Source organism: Salvelinus sp. IW2-2015, linkage group LG27 (assembly GCF_002910315.2).
Source record: "Salvelinus sp. IW2-2015 linkage group LG27, ASM291031v2, whole genome shotgun sequence".
Taxonomy (NCBI): domain Eukaryota; kingdom Metazoa; phylum Chordata; class Actinopteri; order Salmoniformes; family Salmonidae; genus Salvelinus; species Salvelinus sp. IW2-2015.
Genome location: NC_036867.1, coordinates 26,257,793 through 26,276,122, shown reverse-complemented (window position 1 = coordinate 26,276,122; position 18,330 = coordinate 26,257,793). Strand labels below are relative to the sequence as shown.

Sequence of the window (18,330 nt, the reverse complement as noted above, 5' to 3'; positions counted from 1 at the left end):
GTAGGGAGACCGGGCAGAGGAAGGAGACGGCAGGACTTAGAGAAACGATCCACAACAACCAGGATCGTGGTGTTTCCCTGTGATGGGGGAGATCGGACAGGAAATTGATCGACAGGTGCGACCATGGCCGTTGCGGAACGGGTAAGGGGTGTAGCTTACCTCTGGGCAGATGCCTAGGAGCCTTACACTGGGCGCACACCGAGTGTGCAACGGCCATGGTCGCACCTCCGACCGATGCCTGGATGACCAGAGGAGGGTCAACTGGTCACGGACAGCAGACGGAACGTACAGACGCCCAGCGGGACACTGGAGGGGAGCGGGCTCAGCACGCAACGCCTGCTCAATGTCCGCGTCCAGCTCCCACACTACCAGCGCCACTAGGCAGGAGGCCGGGAGTATGGGGGTGGGATCCATGGGCCGCTCCTCTGTCATACAGCCGGGACAGTGCGTCTGCCTTCACGTTCTGGGAACCTGGTCTGTAAGAAAGGGTGAAAACAAAACGGGTGAAAAACATGACCTACCTTGCCTGGCGAGGGTTCAGTCTCCTCGCCGCCCGGATGTACTCCAGATTGCGGTGGTCAGTCCAGATAAGAAAAGGGTGTTTAGCGCCCTCAAGCCAATGTCTCCATGCCTTCAAAGCCTTGACGACAGCCAACAGATCCCGGTCCCCCACGTCATAGTTTCGCTCCGCCGGGCTGAGCTTCCTCGAGAAGAAAGCACAGGGGCGGAGCTTCGGTGGCATACCCGAGCGCTAAGAGAGTACGGCTCCTATCCCAGCCTCGGATGCATCCACCTCCACTATGAATGCCAAAGAGGGATCCGGATGGGCCAGCACGGGAGCCAAGGTAAACAGAGCCCTCAGGTGATCAAAAGCCCTGTCCGCCTCAGCCGACCACTGCAAACGTACTGGTCCCCCCTTCAGCAGTGAGATAATGGGAGCCGCTACCTGACCAAAACCTCTGGTAGTAATTGGCAAACCCTAGAAACCGTGGTGGGAGTCGGTCAATTACGCACGGCTGAAATGCGATCACTCTCCACCCCTGAGGGGGAAATGCGGTACCCTTGGAAGGAGACGGACTGTTGGAAGAACAGGCATTTCTCAGCCTTGACGTACAGCTCATGCTCCAACAGTCGACCAAGCACCCTGCGTACCAGGGACACATGCTCGGCGCATGCAGCAGAGTATATCAGAATGTCCTCAATATACACCACTACACCCTGCCCGTGCAGGTCCCTAAAAATCTTGTCTACAAAGGCTTGGAAGACTGATGGAGCATTCATCAACCTGTACGGCATGACAAGGTACTCATAATGCCCTGAGGTAGTACTGAACGCCGTCTTCCACTCGTCTCCCTCCTGGATAAGCACCAGGTTGTACACGCTCCTGAGATCTAGTTTGGTGACGAAGCGCGCCCCGTGCATTGACTCAATCGCTGTGTCTATGAGAGGTAGCGGTTAACTGTACCTCACAGTGATCTGATTGAGGCCTCGATAGTCAATACACGGGCGCAGACCTCCCTCCTTCTTCTCCACAAAAAATAAACTCGAGGAGGCGGGTGAAGTGGAGGACTGAATGCACCCCTGACGCAAGGATTCGGAGACATATGTTTCCATAGCCGCCGTCTCCGCCTGTGACAGGGGATACACGTGACTCCTGGGAAGTGCGGCGTCTACCAGGAGATTTATCGCACAATCCCCCCATCGATGGGGTGGTAATTGAGTCGCCTTCTTTTTGGAGAAGGCGAGAGCCAAATCGGCATATTCAGGGAGATGCGCACGGTGGAGAACTGGTCTGGACTTTCCACCGTAGTAGCACCAACGGAAACCCCTAAACACCTCCCCGAGCACTCTCGCAACCACCCCGTGAGAGCCCTCCGTTGCCCTGAAACAGTGGGGTCATGACAAGCTAACCAGGTTAGGCCTAGCACCACGGGTTACGCAGGAGAGTCAATGAGGAAGAGACTGATTCTCTCCTTGTTACCCCCCCTGCGTCACCATGCCCAGAGGAGTGGTGGCCTCCCTAATCAACCCTGACCCTAATGGTCGACTGTCTAAGGCGCGAACTGGGAAGAGCATAGCCACTGGAACGATAGGGATCCCTAAAGTATGGGCAAATTATCTGTCTATAAAATTCCCAGCCGCACCTGAATCGACGAGTGCCTTATGCTGGGAATGCGGAGAAAACTCATGAAAAGTAACAAATAAAAACATGTGTGCAACAGAGGGCTCTGGGTGAGAATGGTGCCTTCTCACCTGGGGTGACGCCAGAGTGCCCTGCCTGCTGCCTCGAACCCCAGAGGTACCAACCCAGCACAGACCGGCAGTGTGACCTCTGTGGCCACAGATGGTGCACGAGACGGAACCTCCTCCGGTCTCCCTGAGCGCCGCACGGGGATGGAACCGACAGACCCCGCTCTGGACGTCCGCGGGTAGCCAGCAGGTTATCCAGCCGAATGGACAGGTCCACCAGGTGGTCGAAGGAGAGGGTGGTATCCCTGCAGGCCAACTCTCAACGGACGTCCTCGCGCAAACTGCAGCGATAGTGGTCGATAAGGGCCCTGTTGTTCCATCCCGCGCCGGCGGCCAGGGTCCGAAAGTCCATTGCGAACTCCTGGGCGCTCCTCGTCCCCTGCCTCCGATGGAAAAGGCGTTCACATTTCGAGGATTTTTGAAATCTCCTTCTCCCCACACGGCGTTGGCCCACTCCAGGGATTTCCCCGAGAGGCACGAAATGAGGGCGGACAACTTCTCACGGCCCAAAGGAGCCGGGTGGACGGTTGCCAGYTAGAGATCCAGCTGCAACAGGAAACCCTGGCAGCATGCAGCCGTCCCTTCGTACTCCCGGGGAAGGGCGAGACGAATCCCACTCGGACCGGGTGAAGGGGGGGGGGGGCGAGTAGTGGAGACCCTGGTGGTGCTGGTGGAGGCGCTGGAGGAACTCTCTGTCTCTCCCAGTGGTCCATGGTTTGGACCACGCGGTCCATGGCGATGCATGGTCCAAATTGGCTGACACTTTAGCTACAAAATATCTCACCACCATGCATTTCCATCTCCTTCTCTCTCTCCTTTATTCCTTTCTCGAGCACACAGAGGGGCTGTCAACAGCTTCGTGAAATGTGTTTTGTTGCGTAAACATGTTTCTATCGATGTTCCCGAACAGATTGAACTTGGTTTCCCAAATTAAGCACTGGGTAGCTGCTGGAACAGGGCTGGAAAGCCCATGGCATACAGGGTTTGGGCGGAATATCACCTGTCGCGCAGCAAGAACATGCTCCTCAAGCAGTGGTTGATGTGTGGAGTGAAATAAGTGTTCTTATATTTATTTCTTAGCTGCTCATATTAAACACAGCTCCCCTATAAAACAGAAGTAACCTATCTGGTATCATTTCAAACCGGACAAGCGGGAAGCGCCTTCATTTACAATTCAAGTGCATATGGATGACATGTATTTTTTTCCCCTGCCCCTATTCCTGCCCATTTGATAATGGACATTCTAAATCTAAACTAATTTGTCATGTTAGTAAAGACAATATTAAATTGATAAGAGTCAGATGGGTGAAAATATGATCACTTGATGAGAGAACAGCTGTGCAGCKTGAGGAACTTTCTCAAATCATCAATAGCCTATAGTCGCATCATGCAGCCCATACTGTATATGTTTTGATTTCTAAGACATTCTAAGGTTTGTATCATTCACAACTGAAGTTGCCAAGTAACTCTAAATCCAGCTATAGGACCTGTTTCATATGATCACTTTTACGCTCAATATAGCCACTTCACATGCACACTTGCTATGGAATGGGAAACATGTCCTTTCTATTTTATTCAGGTAAGTTAATTTATATTCTTCTTACTATAAAATCATATAATATAATAAATAACATTGGACTTATACACATATCTTGTTAGCTAAATGAACAAGCCTACAGCCTATGGCATGGAGCATAGCCAGATAACATACAGTAGGCCAACTCATCAGTTCTTTAAAAATACATTTTATTCATATCATTAGACCTGATTAAAATAATAATAGATTATTTGTGATGGTGTATATTAAATAGATTTATTAGACTTTTTAAATATAGATGTTCKAAAGTGGCGGAACTCATTAAACTGATAGCTAGTGTGTAGAATAATACCCACATTTGCAAAGGAGTATATTGCATATTTCTTCCCTTTGTGTGCCTATTTAAATCAAATCAATTTTAAATCAAATCAAATGTTATTTGTCACATGCTTCGTAATCAACAGGTATAGACTAACAGTGAAATGCTTACTTACAAGCCCTTCCCAACAATGCAGAGAGAAAAAAATGAGAAATTGTAACACAAGGAATAAATACACAATGAGTAACGATAACTTGGCTATACAGTATACACGGGGTACCAGTACTGAATCGATGTACAGGAGTACAAGGTAWTTGAGGTAGGAATACAGTGCCTTTGGAAAGTATTCAGACGCCTTGACTTTTTCCACTTTTTGTTAGGTTACAGCCTTATTCTAAAAATTATTAAATTGTTTTCCCTCATCAACCTACACACAAGACCCCATAATGACAAAGCAAACACAGGTTTTTGGAACAATTATATATATATTTTTAATCACATTTACATAAGTATTCAGACCCTTTACTCAGTACTTTTGTTGAAGCATTAAACCCTTGAGTCTTCTTGGGTATGATGCTACAAGATTGGCACACCTGTATTTGGGGAGTTTCTCATATTCTTCTCTGCAGATCCTCTCAAGCTCTGTCAGGTTGGATGGGGAGCGTTGTTGCACAGCTATTTTCAGGTCTCCAGAGTTGTTCGATCGGGTTCAAGTCCGGGCTCTGGCTGGGCCACTCAAAGACATTCAGAGACTTGTCTCGAAGCCACTCCTGCATTGTCTTGGCTGTGTGCTTAGGGTCATTGTCCTGTTGGAAGGTGAACCTCAAATCAAATGTTATTGGTCACATACACATGGTTAGCAGATGTTATTGCGGGTGTAGCGAAATGCTTGTGCTTCTAGCTCCGACAGTGCAGTAATATCTAACAAATTACACAACATGGACCCAATACACACAAATCTAAGTAGGCTGTATGAAATGACACAAAACATTTCCTGAGCTAATAATGTAAAAATAGTACATAAAAAAGAAATACTGCAAAGTTTTCTAAGAGCTAGTTGCGATGCTGCCATCTTCCTCGGCACTATCATCAGTCTCCCCCTCTCTCGCTCTCTGTCTCTCTTGCCCCAGTCTGAGGTCCTGAGCGCTCTGGAGCAGGTTTTCATCAAGGATCTCTCTGTACTTTGCTCTGTTCATCTTTCCCTTGACTAGTCTCCCTGTCCCTGCCACTGAAAAACATTCCCACAGCATGATGCTGCCACCACCATGCTTCACCATAGGGATGCTGCCAGGTTTCCTCCAGACGTGACACTTGGCATTCAGGCCAAAGAGTTCTATCTTGGTTTCATCAGACAAGAGAATCTTGTTTCTCATGGTCTGAGAGTCTATAAGTGCCTTTTGGCAAACTCCAAGCGGGCTGTCATGTGCCTTTTACTGACGAGTGGATTCCGTCTGGCCACTCTACCATGAAGGCCTGATTGGTGGCATGCTGCAGAGATGGTTGTCCTTCTGGAAGATTCTCCCATCTCCACAGAGGAACTCTAGAGCTCTGACAGAATGACCAATGCCCTTCTCCCCCGATTGCTCATTTTGGCCAGGCGGCAAGCTCTAGGAAATGTCTTGGTGATTCCAAACTTCTTCCATTTAAGAATGATAGAAGCCACTGTGTTCTTGGGATCCTTCCCCAGATCTGTCCCTCGACACAATCATGTCTCGGAGCTCTACGGACAATTCCTTGGACTTCATGGCTTGGTTTTTGCTCTAACATGCACCATCAACTGTGGGACATTATATAGACAGGTGTGTACCTTTCCAAATCATGTCCAATCAATTTAATTTACCACAGATGTTTCTACAACTTCATTGGAGTCCATCTCAAGGATGATCAATGGAAACAGGGTGCACCTGAGCTCAATTTCAAGTCACATAGCAAATGGTCTGAATACTTATTTACATAAGGTATTTGTGTTTTTCCAAAAATCGGTTTTCGCTTTGTCATTATGAGGTATTGTGTGTAGATTGCTGAGGATTTTTTWAATTTAATACATTTTAGAATAAGCTGTAACGTAACAAAATGTCAAAAGTTAATTGGTCTGAATACTTTCCGAAGGCACTGTATACATGTAGGTAGGGATAAAGTGACTAGGCAACGGGATCGATAATAAGCATATGTAAAAAATAGTTTAAGCAAAAAGTCAATGCAGCTACAATGCTTGCTCAACTAAAAGTTGTGGTTATGCTGCGGGACTGAGGTAATTTGTGGTTTAGTACGTTACCCTGCATCACTATTTCATTGCTCCAGACCAGCACAAGGGGGAGTTAGAGCACTGATTTATGCTTTTGGGTCACAAGGCGCTACTGTGTCTCTAACTGACAATGAATGAACAACATGGAAACTGCTAATTGTGCACGACGTCAACATTTAAGTTCAATGAACTGAATAATCGTCTAAGAATTGCTATTCCTCTGTCCTGCAGACACACCTGGAAAAAACATATTTTGCTTACTAAAACTGTTGTTACACTAACGTTTTTATTCTAAGAGAAACTTAGACTACAATTAGGGTGTGGAAATTATTTTGCTCTTACTGTAGTACTGTAGCCTACTCCCGACCGGCCACATTGTACAGAGCCTGAGAGGCGCAGCGATCTAAGACACTGCATCGCAGTGCAAACTGTGTTGCTACAGATGCTAGTTCAATACCCGTGCCGGCTGCAACCGGGAGACCCATGAGGTGATGTTAGGCTTTTGATTTCTCTCCCTCTAAAAAAAGAAATAAATGATTCTAAATAACAAACTGGCTTTATTTACAAATTAGTAACAATGTTTCACCCCATGTTCAAAAATTGCCCTTTTCTCGCTCACTTTACGTTATTTTAAAAACAAAGCTATTATTATTATTCATTAATTTAGAGTTATATAAAAGCCCCTTAGATATTCTCACAGATATATTATTAACCCTGTTTTTCACAAGCAGGACAATATATATGATACACGGGGCGGAGCAGGTGAACCCAAATGCAGACTCAGACGAGGAGACAAGGATAGGTAATCAATGTATTTATTGAAAAGCGGGAGAGGAGATGGGGTGCAGTCCAGGGGAATCTCAGGCAGGTAGTAGGGATTCCGGACTGAGGCTGGGGGCAAGGAGATTAGGAACCGGGTAAGCAGATTTGGAGCAGAATCCAATGAAGCAGTAGAGCGGGACTTGAAACAGACTAGAAACAGCTACGATCTGGCAGCGTGGAAGTGGCAGGGCTGAGTTTTTGTAAGGTTCTTGATTATGGAACAGGTTGCATGCTCTGCTTCCAGCACACCTGTCTCCACTCACACAATCACATACACACACACACACACACACAGAGGGAGCGAGAGGGAGAGCGCACTGGGGGAGTGGTGGCAGGTTTAGGAAGATCCAGGATGAGAAGTAGAGGGCGTGGCAGGAGCAGATGTAACAATATATTGGTCATATTGGTCATGGCTCCCGAGTGGCACACAATGGGATTCCTTGCAGTTCTCCAGCTTTATCCACTGAGATAGTGGTAGGCGCACGAGGTTCAAGGTACGAGGGCAGGAGGCACGGGACGGGCCGCAGAGCAGCGCACAGAAGACGGACCTGAGGTAAAATGGATTTAAGTTTGCCTTCAAGTCCCCGGCCACTAGGAGTGCCAGCATTGGTTTCTGGCGGTAAATGGACGACTACAAATAATATAGATGAGAACTCTCTTGATAAATAGGGTGGTCTACAGCTTATCATAAGGTACTCTACGTCAGGCGAGCAATACATCGAGACGTATTTAATTTTAGACATTTCGCACCAGCTGTTATTGACAAATAGACACAAKCCCCCGCCCCTAGTCTTAACAGACGTAGCTTCTCTGTCCTGACGATGCATGGAAAATCCCGCCAGCTCTATGTTATCCGTGTCGTCGTTCAGCCACGACTCGGTGAAACATAAGATATTACAGTTTTTAATATCCCGTTGGTAGGAAAGTCTTGATCGTATATCATCCATTTTATTTTCCAATGATTGCACGTTGGCCAATAGAACAGATTTTAGTGGAGGTTTACTCACTCGCCTAAGAATTCTCAGAAGCCAGCCTGACCTCCGCCCCCCTTTTCTCCATCTTTTCTTCACGCAAATGATGGGGATTTGGGCCTGTTCCCGAGAAAGCAGTATATCCTTCGCGTCGGACTCGTTAAAGAAAAAAATCTTTGTTCAGTTCGAGGTGAGTAATCGCTGTTCTGATGTCCAGAAGTTATTGTCGGTCATAATGGACGGTAGCAGKAAAATTATGTACAAAATAATATTATATTAAAAAAACTAACAAAATAGTACAAATGGTTAGGAGCCTGTAAAATGGCAGCCATCCCCTCCGGCACCATTCTAATGATAGTTACTCATTACCACCTCCATTTCTTTAATCTTCCTGCTCCCCCCTCCTCTCTCCATCCCCCCCTCCCTAACCCTCCCTCTCCCCCTAACCCTCCCTGTCTCCCTCTCTCTCCCTGTCTCTTCCTGTGTCAGGCCAGGCCTGGTTTGTAGCTGCGTCTTAATTTAAGAACCCCAATCCACACAAACGTAATAACTATTACCGACTATTACCGCCCTGCAGCCTCCGTCTCCTAAACACAGTTCAATCTTTTGCTCTGCTCGTCCAGCAGTGCTACACCTGATAGGGTGTGTGTGTGTGTGTGTCTTTCTGCTCATCCAGCGCAGCTCGCCTAATAGGACAGGACAGGGTGACATTCTGGCATGCTTCTGGAGAACAGCTAGGCTATTCAACAATGTGTACACACAAACACACATGCAAACTGTACCATTTTTTTCAACAATTAATTTTAATATTTTCCACAAACAGAGCAGTGTTTCGGTCCTGGCGTCCAGGAGTATTTTTGTATTAATATTTAACAATATTTCCATCTCAAAATGTCAAGCACATGAGTTTGCGAGCGTTTCCCTTGACCACAGTTTAATAAGCTGTAATTATATACCGTTCATGAAACATACTGTGGCTGTGTTATGTGTTTATTGTTAGGTACATGTATTTTGCCGTTCCTAGTATTTTAATATTCAGTCTGCATAGTTTCTTTATTGATTTGCTGAATGATCTAATTTGAAAGGATCATTGCTACTCTGTACCTGAGTCCCAAATGCCGCCCCATTCCCATTTGTGCACTATATAGGGAATATAGTTCCATTTGGGACACAACCTCTAACAGTGTTTTTTCGTGATTGCCACCTCTTATTGGAACTTGAAGTGAAGGGACCCCTCATTTTCAGGACCATTTATATACCCTTTCTGATCTGCACAAAAACACCCTTAACCTGAAACCCTCCCAACCCTCATCCTCTATCCTTCCAGAGCTGCTCTTTCTCTTCCCCACCCTGTCTCTCCTTCTGTTTTTCCTTCTCTCCCTCTATCTCTCTCCTCCCTCTGTCTCTATCTCTCTCCGCCCTCTGTCTCTCTCTCTCTATCTGTCTCTCCCTTCATCTCTCCCCCTTTCCTCTCTCTAACCATGCAGCATCACAGCACAAATATTTGGACGTGTGTTTTATTGACTGGAAGCGCGCTCTGTCTGTCACAGTCTGCTCTTTATGGGGAGCACGTGCACACGTGTGAAAACAAGATAGTGTACTCTTAAAACTGCACGCGCCCACTAATGACACGGCATGCCTTTAACAACAGCCTGCGTCTGAGGCGTGAGTTACTGCCGCGGCAACGGGTTACGAGACAGAGACCAAGGGAGACCCGGCACTCAGATACAGATACACACACACACAAACAGGGCTCAGATTTACAGGCAGAGGGGATCTTAGGGGGGATTTAGAAGGGTTGGGGAGGAGGGAAGGAGAAATAGGAGAGGAGGGAAAGGGGGGACAATGGAGGCAGGGTGGTGTGGTATACATGTTGTGTATTTTCTTTTCTAGCTTGGAGATAGTTGAACATTAACACACTAGAAGTCTGTGGATCTGGTCTGTGGATATCCTACTTGCTGTGTTCACTATCAGATCACCGCAGGAGAGGGCATCAGTTAGCTCAGGCAATACTAAAGAAATTGTACACGAGAGGGCGACTTATTTTAGCACAGGTTTGCTGATCTACGGTATGAGGCGGACACGCAGCACAGCTGTGCTAGAAATGTTGTTTAACACAACCTCAAGTGTACAATTGATTTTCTACAACAGGTCACCAATTAAAAKTAAATTAAAACATTTATAAATGTATTCATAGGCTACTATTTCATCCCTCCACGAGAATATAGTCCCTACACAAAACTATGGTTGCCAGCCAAGCCGGCCGGTTGTTTGTTCTACTGTATTGGCATTGTTATAATTTAAACTGACTGGCTGTTTTTTTGATTGGAATTGTTGCCAGCTAAGCCCTCAGGTCGTCCGTTCGACAGGTTGCTATGGGCAGGCACCGCAGCTGCTGACAGTGATAGCGTTGTCCGTGGTGCTGAATTTAGCAGATCAATCATCATGCTCATCAAGCAGAAATACACTGTAGGCTACACTTATAGCCTACTGCCGGACCATTTTACAGAAAGTGGAATTATTGTAATCCTAACACAGACAATTTATTTATTTCAATCACCTACTAATCGATTCTATGCAGACTCTTCCCCCTTGCTAGCTAGCCAACTACACAGCTAACACAATCACTTCAAACTGAAACAATCACTTCAAAGAAAACCAGCTGCATTTTGTTTTGTTTTACCTGTATTGACATGTCTTTGTATAAGTTTACATACACTTAGGTTGGGGTCATTAAAACTTGTTTTTCAACCACTCCCCAAATTTCTTGTTAACAAACTATAGTTTTGGCAAGTCGGTTAGGACATCTACTTTGTGCATTACACAAGTAATTTTTCCAACAATTGTTTACAGACCGATTATTTCACTTATAATTCACTGTATCACAATTCCAGTGGGTCAGAAGTTTACATACAGTAAGTTGACTGTGCCTTTAAACAGCTTGGAAAATTCCTGAAAATTATGTAATGGCTTTAGAAGCTTCTGTTAGGCTAATTGGCATCATTTGAGTCAATTGGAGGTGTACCTGTGGATGTATTTCAAGGCCTACCTTCAAACTCAGTGCCTCTTTGCTTGGCATGGGAAAATCAAAAGAAATCAGCCAAGACCTCAGAAAAAAATTGTAGACCTCCACAAGTCTGGTTCATCCTTGGGAGCAATTTCCAAACGCCTGAAGGTACCACGTTCATCTGTACAAACAATAGTAAGCAAGTATAAACATCATGGGACCATGCAACCATCATACCGCTCAGGAAGGAGATGCGTTCTGTCTCCTAGAGATGAACGTACTTTGGTGTGAAAAGTGCAAATCAATCCCAGAACAACAACAAACAAGTCCTATATCGACATAACCTGAAAGGCCGCTTAGCAAGGAAGAAGCCACTGCTCCAAAACCGCCATAAAAAAGCCAGACTACAGTTTGCAACTGCACATGGGGACAAAGATTGTACTTTTTGGTCTGATGAAACAAAAATAGAACTGTTTGGCCATAATGACCATCATTATGTTTGGAGGAAAAAGGGGGATGCTTGCAAGCCGAAGAACACCATCCCAACCGTGAAGCACTGGGGTGGCAGCATAATGTTGTGGTGGTGCTTTGCTGCACGAGGGACTGGTGCACTTCAAAAAGTAGATTGCATCATGAGGCGGGAAAAGTATGTGGATATATTGAAGCAACATCTCAAGACATCAGCCAGGAAGTTAAAGCTTGGTCGCAAATGGGTCTTCAAAATGGACAATGAACCGAACCATACATCCAAAGTTGTGGCAAAATGGCTTAAGGACAACAAAGTCAAGGTATTGGAATGGCCATCACAAAGCCCTGACCTCAATCCTATAAAAACTTGTGGGCAGGACTGAAAGAGCGTGTGCGAGCAAGGAGGCCTACAAACCTGACTCAGTTACACCAGCTCTGTCAGGAGAAATGGGCCAAAATTCACCCAACTTATTGTGGGAAGCTTGTGGAAGGCTACCCGAAACCCGAAAGGCAATGCTACCAAATACTAATTGAGTGTATGTAAACTTCTGACCTACTGGGAATGTGATGAAATAAATAAAAGCTGAAATAAATAATTCTCTCTACTATTATTCTGACTTTTCACATTCTTTAAATAAAGTGGTGATCCTAACTGACCTAAGACAGGGAATTTTTACCAGGATTAAATGTCAGGAATTGTGAAAAACTGAGTTTAAATGTATTTGGCTAAGGTGTATGTAAACTTCCGACTTCAACTGTATTCATAAAAATTATGCTGATGCATGATTTTGCTGGTATCGGAAAATCTGTCTGTCTCGTCCGACACGTTCATTCTCTATGCGATGGTGGAGATCACTATTCAAAGTAAAAAAATATTGTAGAGGTCGGCAAGGCAGACAAGGTTTGTACAACCCCCGTTTGTGGTCATCGTGGGTTTTAATAGTCATCGTGGGTACAACATCACCGATGCACTTGCTAATAAACTCGCTCACCGAATCAGCATATACATCAATGTTGTTGTCCGATGCTATCCGGAACATATCCTAGTCCACGTGATCGAAGCAATCTTGAAGTGTGGAATCAGATTGGTCGGACCAGCGTTGAACAGACCTGAGCACGGGCGTTTCCTGTTTTAGTTTCTGTCTATAGGCTGGGAGCAACAAAATGGAGTCGCGGTCAGATTTGCCGAAAGGAGGGCGAGGGAGGGCTTTGTATGTGTCGCGGAAGTTAGAGTAGCAATGATCCAGTCCTATGGCCCTGGTCAAAAGTAGTGCACTAAGCAATAGGGTGCCATTTGGCACGTAGGCTACTGAATCTTAGAGCACTAAAAAACGTCTTTATTCCATGAGACTGGATTTGTGTTATATTAAACACTATCAGGATCACAGCAACCCCATGGATGCGTCCCAATGGCACCATATTCCCTATATAGTGCACTACTTTTGACCAGAGCGCGAGCACGCACACACACACACACACACAAACACACATCACACACACACACACTGAGCTAAGAACTGGAGAAGCTGTTGCAGCCTAGGACGAGATGGAGCAGTGGGGGTTGTTGGCTCTGGTACCTGTCATGTGAGAAGAAGGAGGATCAGTATCAGTGTCACTCGCTGGCTATGTGTGTGAGTTTGTGTGACAGATGGATGGGACGCGGTGGCCCTATAATCCTCCCGGCAAGTGTCTGGCCTTCCTCTGACCTCGCGTGGGATTGCCTCCACGGAGAAAACTCAATCTCCCAACAGCACCCTGGGGCCACCCGACTCCACTCCTACCCTTTACTCTACACTGACAACCCAGGGAATGAGTAGCCTGAGCCTGCCTGGATGCTGAAGCATTTACGCCTGCTGCCTGTGAAAGATGGTGTTCATTTACAGACCCTCTCCATGTCTCACTTGAGACCACTACACGTTTTCCTCTCACCTCGTCTTCATGTTTGGTGCGGCCAAGGATGTGTTGTGTTCCAGAGAATGAGATGCACTGCTGGTGTTTTTCGCTCAGTACTAGACATTGGACTAACCTAGGCTCTCATCTGTTTACCTCCGAGGATAGTAGTTTATTTTGATGTCATAGGAAGAGTGTGTGTTTTCATACCCTGTTGTTTTTCTTCCTCTCTTCTTCTCTCTCTCTCGCTCTCCTTCTCTTCGACTTCCAGCTGGGTCCCTGGCGGCCCCGCACATCCTAGCCCTGGCCGGACGGACGGACCTGTTTTTGAAAAGGGGAAAAAATAACAACCTTTCTTCATCCACCATCCCTCTCTATCCTCCATATCCCCCCCTCTTTACCCCACGAGCTGTTTTCTCTTCAAATAACTGATCAGACTTCAGGTTTCACACTGAGTAAGGCTAAACATATACATTGTGTCTCCTAACATGCGATGCAAGCCTTCCTTTGTTTGGTAAGGTGCTGAAGTTTCTCTTGTCCAGGGTTACTTACAGCTGTGATGTAGTAGTAAGAGTGGAGGGGATTCTGGCTGTAGTTGGATATTGGGCCACTAGATGGCGACAGCACCATTTCAGGGCGCTGTGTGTCTGTTACACATGGGACAAGTAGAGAAGTAGAAGGCATACCTTCCCCTACAATCAGGCTCATTCCTTGCTCTTTTCTTTTCCACATGGCAAAGTTGCTTTGCTTCCCCCCTCTACACTCAAACCTGATTCTCTGTGATTTGTACAGAGGCGAACCAAGGCATGGCTGAATACAGCATCTTGACTTGGACTATGTCTTGAAGTTCAGTGGTTACAGGCCTTTCGGGCACTGTAAAAGTCTCAGGTGCTCTCGGTGCTGCGGCACTCTTCCTGGCCTTTCCAAGGCCCTGGACGGAAAGATGGATCCCACTTAATTTGGGAATATTGCTGTAATTCCTCCTAGGGATGCCGTTCCCGAAAGCCGCTACAACCGATTTTCCTGCAGCCCTGCACTGCAGGCAGATCAATCTCCCTACCAGGTCCCGCTCTGTCTGTCATTCCAATCATACTGTTATGACTAAACCTTACCCCTGTCCCTTACCCTTCTCTGTGACTGTGAAATACAGAGCTGATTTAGCACGGGACAATTCTTTTGACATGAGCTCAGTGACTACTGCTGCTGCTGCTTTTGTCCTCTGTGTTCAAAGTAGCAGAGCTGTTGGAGAGATCCTGTAGGATCCTGTGGTCCAGGCCTGAGGCGCCTGCTGTCGCTGAGCTGCCCCGTTTGTGTCCCAAATGGCACCGTACACCCTATATGGTGCACTACTTTTGACCAGATGTCTGGTCAAAAGTAGTGCACTACAAAGGGAATAGGGTACCATTTGGGACACAAGCCTGGTCTCTGCTGGTCTCTTTGCCGCTTTTTATGGGATGTATGTAGGCTTATTGTGCGGAACACCACTGAACTTTGATTGCACTGGACAGTTTGGTCTATACATGTACTCTCGCTCTCTGTGGCTCTCTCACTCTCCAGTCTCCACAAACCAAGCCCCGTGCAGAAAGACAGCTGTGCTACAAATCTAGCAGCCGTAACAAAGGAGTAGCAAGGTTTGAAACGTCCATCGTCCAACACTTTCCCTCAGAACGGAAAAGTGATACCTTCTTTACTGTTGATCTGTGAATTTACCACGTTTTACCTCCGGATTTCTAAAACTCCTGGCCTAGGGCCTATGTTTTAGAGTTCAAACCGCTAGAACTAAACGTCTACGTTTTAAATGACCGGGCCCGGCGGGCTTGCCTGCGGTCTTTCCTGGCCCATTTGTTGCAGTGATATTTTCCACAGCAGGTTTTTGCCTCACCTGGAGCAACGGTCGTACCCGAGGTGCGTTCACAACCCGGCATGTCAGACACCATTACGCAACTTAATCTGGCATTGCCGCAGATTTACACCTAGACTTGTGTGTGTGCTTATACACATTCAGAGTGGCTAAACCTTCCGTCCGTGATCTACACCACAGCCAAGAAGCACTCGCTCCTGTTCAGGATACAGATTGCTCCACTGGGGGTTGTGTTTAGTGTGTGGCTCCTGTATGTGCTGGGAAACACTCTAGTTCTGCATGTTTTTCAATCGAAAACAACTCTGCAGCTTCCCCAAACACATTGAGAATACAGCTAAAGCCCCAAGCCACATAGGAACAGCACACAGCAGAGCCAGGTGCCTGAGACCTGAGGCAGAATAGTTAGTGCACGCTCCAACACCCTTTGACCCAGTGTGTGTTCTGCTCCATCGGGCTCCGTTCAGGGGTCCAACGGAGGTAGTGTGTGTGTGTGTGTGTTGGACCTGCTGAATAGGGGTCCTGATGGAGATATTTTGGCCTGAGAGAGAGAGAGCAGAGCATGGTGGAGCTGCCTGGAAGCTCTTTTGAGTGTTAGCGGTGCTAGCTAGCTAGAACACCCTGACACACAGCGCCTCAGAACCATCGTCGCTTCGGCACAGGGCCAAAAGCTGTCAGAACTCAGCTGGCACCGTAGGAGGCATGGAGCCAGGAGGGAGGTAGAGAGGACCAGAGAGGTTGCTGTGGCACATGTCAGATATATATATATTTTTTGACCTTTCTGCCTTTAACCTCTCCAGGGTAAGTGAGACGGTAACGTCCCACCTCTTCAACAGCCAGTGAAACTGCAGGGCGGCAAATTCAAAACAACAGAAATCCCATAATTAAAATTCCTCAAACATACATGTATTTTACACCATTTTAAAGATACACTTGTTGTAAATCCAGCCACAGTGTCCGATTTCAAAAAGGCTTTACGACGAAAGCAAACCAAACGATTATGTTAGGTGAGTGCCTATTCACAGAATAACACAGCCATTTTTCCATCCAAAGAGAGGATTCACAAAAAGCAGAAATATAGATCAAATTAATCACTAACCTTTGATGATCTTCATCAGATGACACTCATAGGACTTCATGTTACACAAGACATGTATGTTTTGTTCGGTAAAGTTCATATTTATATCCAAAAATCTTGAGTTTACATTGGCGCCTTACGTTCAGAAGTTCCAAAACATCCTTTGATTTTGCAGAGAGCCACATCAATTTACAGGAATACTCATAATAAACATTGCTAAAAGATACAACTGTTATGCATGGAATTTTAGATGCACTTCTCCTTAATGCAACCGCTGTGTCAGATTTCAAAAAAGCTTTACGGAAAACGCAAACCATGCAATAATCTGAGTCGGCGCTCAGAGCTCAATCAAGACACAAATATATCCGCCATATTATGCAGTCAACAAAAGTCATAAATAGCATTATAAATCTTCACTTACCTTTGCTGATCTTCGTCGGAATGCACTCCCAGGACTCCCACTTCCACAAGAAATGTTTGTTTTGTTCGGTAATCATTTATGTCCAAATAGTTAGTTTTGTTAGCYCGTTTGGTAAACAAATCCAAAGTCACGAAGCGTGTTCACTAAAAGCAGACGAAATGTCAAAAAGTTCCGTAACAGTCAGTGGAAACATATCAAATGATGTATTGAATCAATCTTTAGGATGTTTTTAACATAAATCTTCAATAATGTTCCAAACGGAGAATTCCATTGTCTTCAGAAGTGCGATGGAACAGAGCTCCCTCTCATGTGAACGCACATGGTCAGCTCATGGCAGACCTTACTCATTCCCTTCTCCTTAGGCCGCACTTCACAGTAGAAGCATCAGACAAGTTTCTAAAGACTGTTGACATCTAGTGGAAGCCTTAGGAAGTGCAACATTACCAATATCCCACTGTATCTTCAATAGGAGCTGAGTTGAAAATCGACCAACCTCAGATTTCCCACTTCCTGGTTGGATTTTTTCTCAAGTTTTTTTCTGCCATATGAGTTCTGTTATACTCACAGACATCATTAATTCACTCTGAAACTTCAGAGTGTTTGCTATCCAAATCTACTAATAATATGGATATTCTAGCTTTTATGGCTTTGTAGCAGGCCGTTTACTCTGGGCATGCTTTTCATCCGGATGTGAAAATACTGCCCCCTACCCCAAATACGTTTTAAGCCATCCTGTGTTGGGCTACCTGTGTTGTATCATAGGGAGGGAAGGGGGGGGGGGGGTGTCAGAGAGTGGAGTAGACCGGTAGTGACTGCAGCTTGGCAGTTGGCACATGACTTCGAAGGGGGCTAGTCTAGCTTGGGTCATTGAGCTCCATGTTGTTAGGTAGGAGCCTTAGGGTAAATGTTATTGGCTGGCCACTGTTATCTACGTTTTCAGCCCGGCTTTGATGGCTGCCTGGGCTAAGGGGAAGCATTCAGTAGCCTAGACCTGAGTGGCATGGTTAGCGAGGGAAGGAGATATGAGGAGAAGGAGAGGAGGAGTGGATGGAGAGAGAGGGGGACATGGAAATGGTAGGTAGGGGCCCTTAGGGTCTAGTGAAGTGGCCAGGGGGAGAAATGGAGCATACAGGGGAGTGTGTGTGTGGCGGAGCTGTAAAGCGTTTAATAACAAGGTGTGGGCGTGAGTCAAGGCCAGCCAGGGCTGGAGGATGTCGAGGAGGGGTGGAGGGTCGAGGAGGGGTGTATGAGGGACTGGGAGGGTGAGGGGCTGGGGCATCCCAGTGAACCCCACCACAACACAGCCCTTGTGTGTGTGTGTGTGTGTGTGTGTGTGTGTGTGTGTGTGTGTGTGTGTGTGTGTGTGTGTGTGTGTGTGTGTGTGTGTGTAATGCCAGCTTGCAGCTGCGCTACAGGGTTGGATCGAGTACAGAGGTCAATAAGTAATGTGCTCTGAGGCCTGCT

At 46.4% G+C, this 18,330-nt stretch overlaps 1 protein-coding gene across 1 annotated transcript in view; it reads left to right on the top strand.

Annotated features, from left to right (window-relative positions):
* Positions 1–18,330, top strand: part of LOC111953746 (MAGUK p55 subfamily member 7-like) — a 255,668-nt gene that overhangs the window by 58,113 nt on the left and 179,225 nt on the right.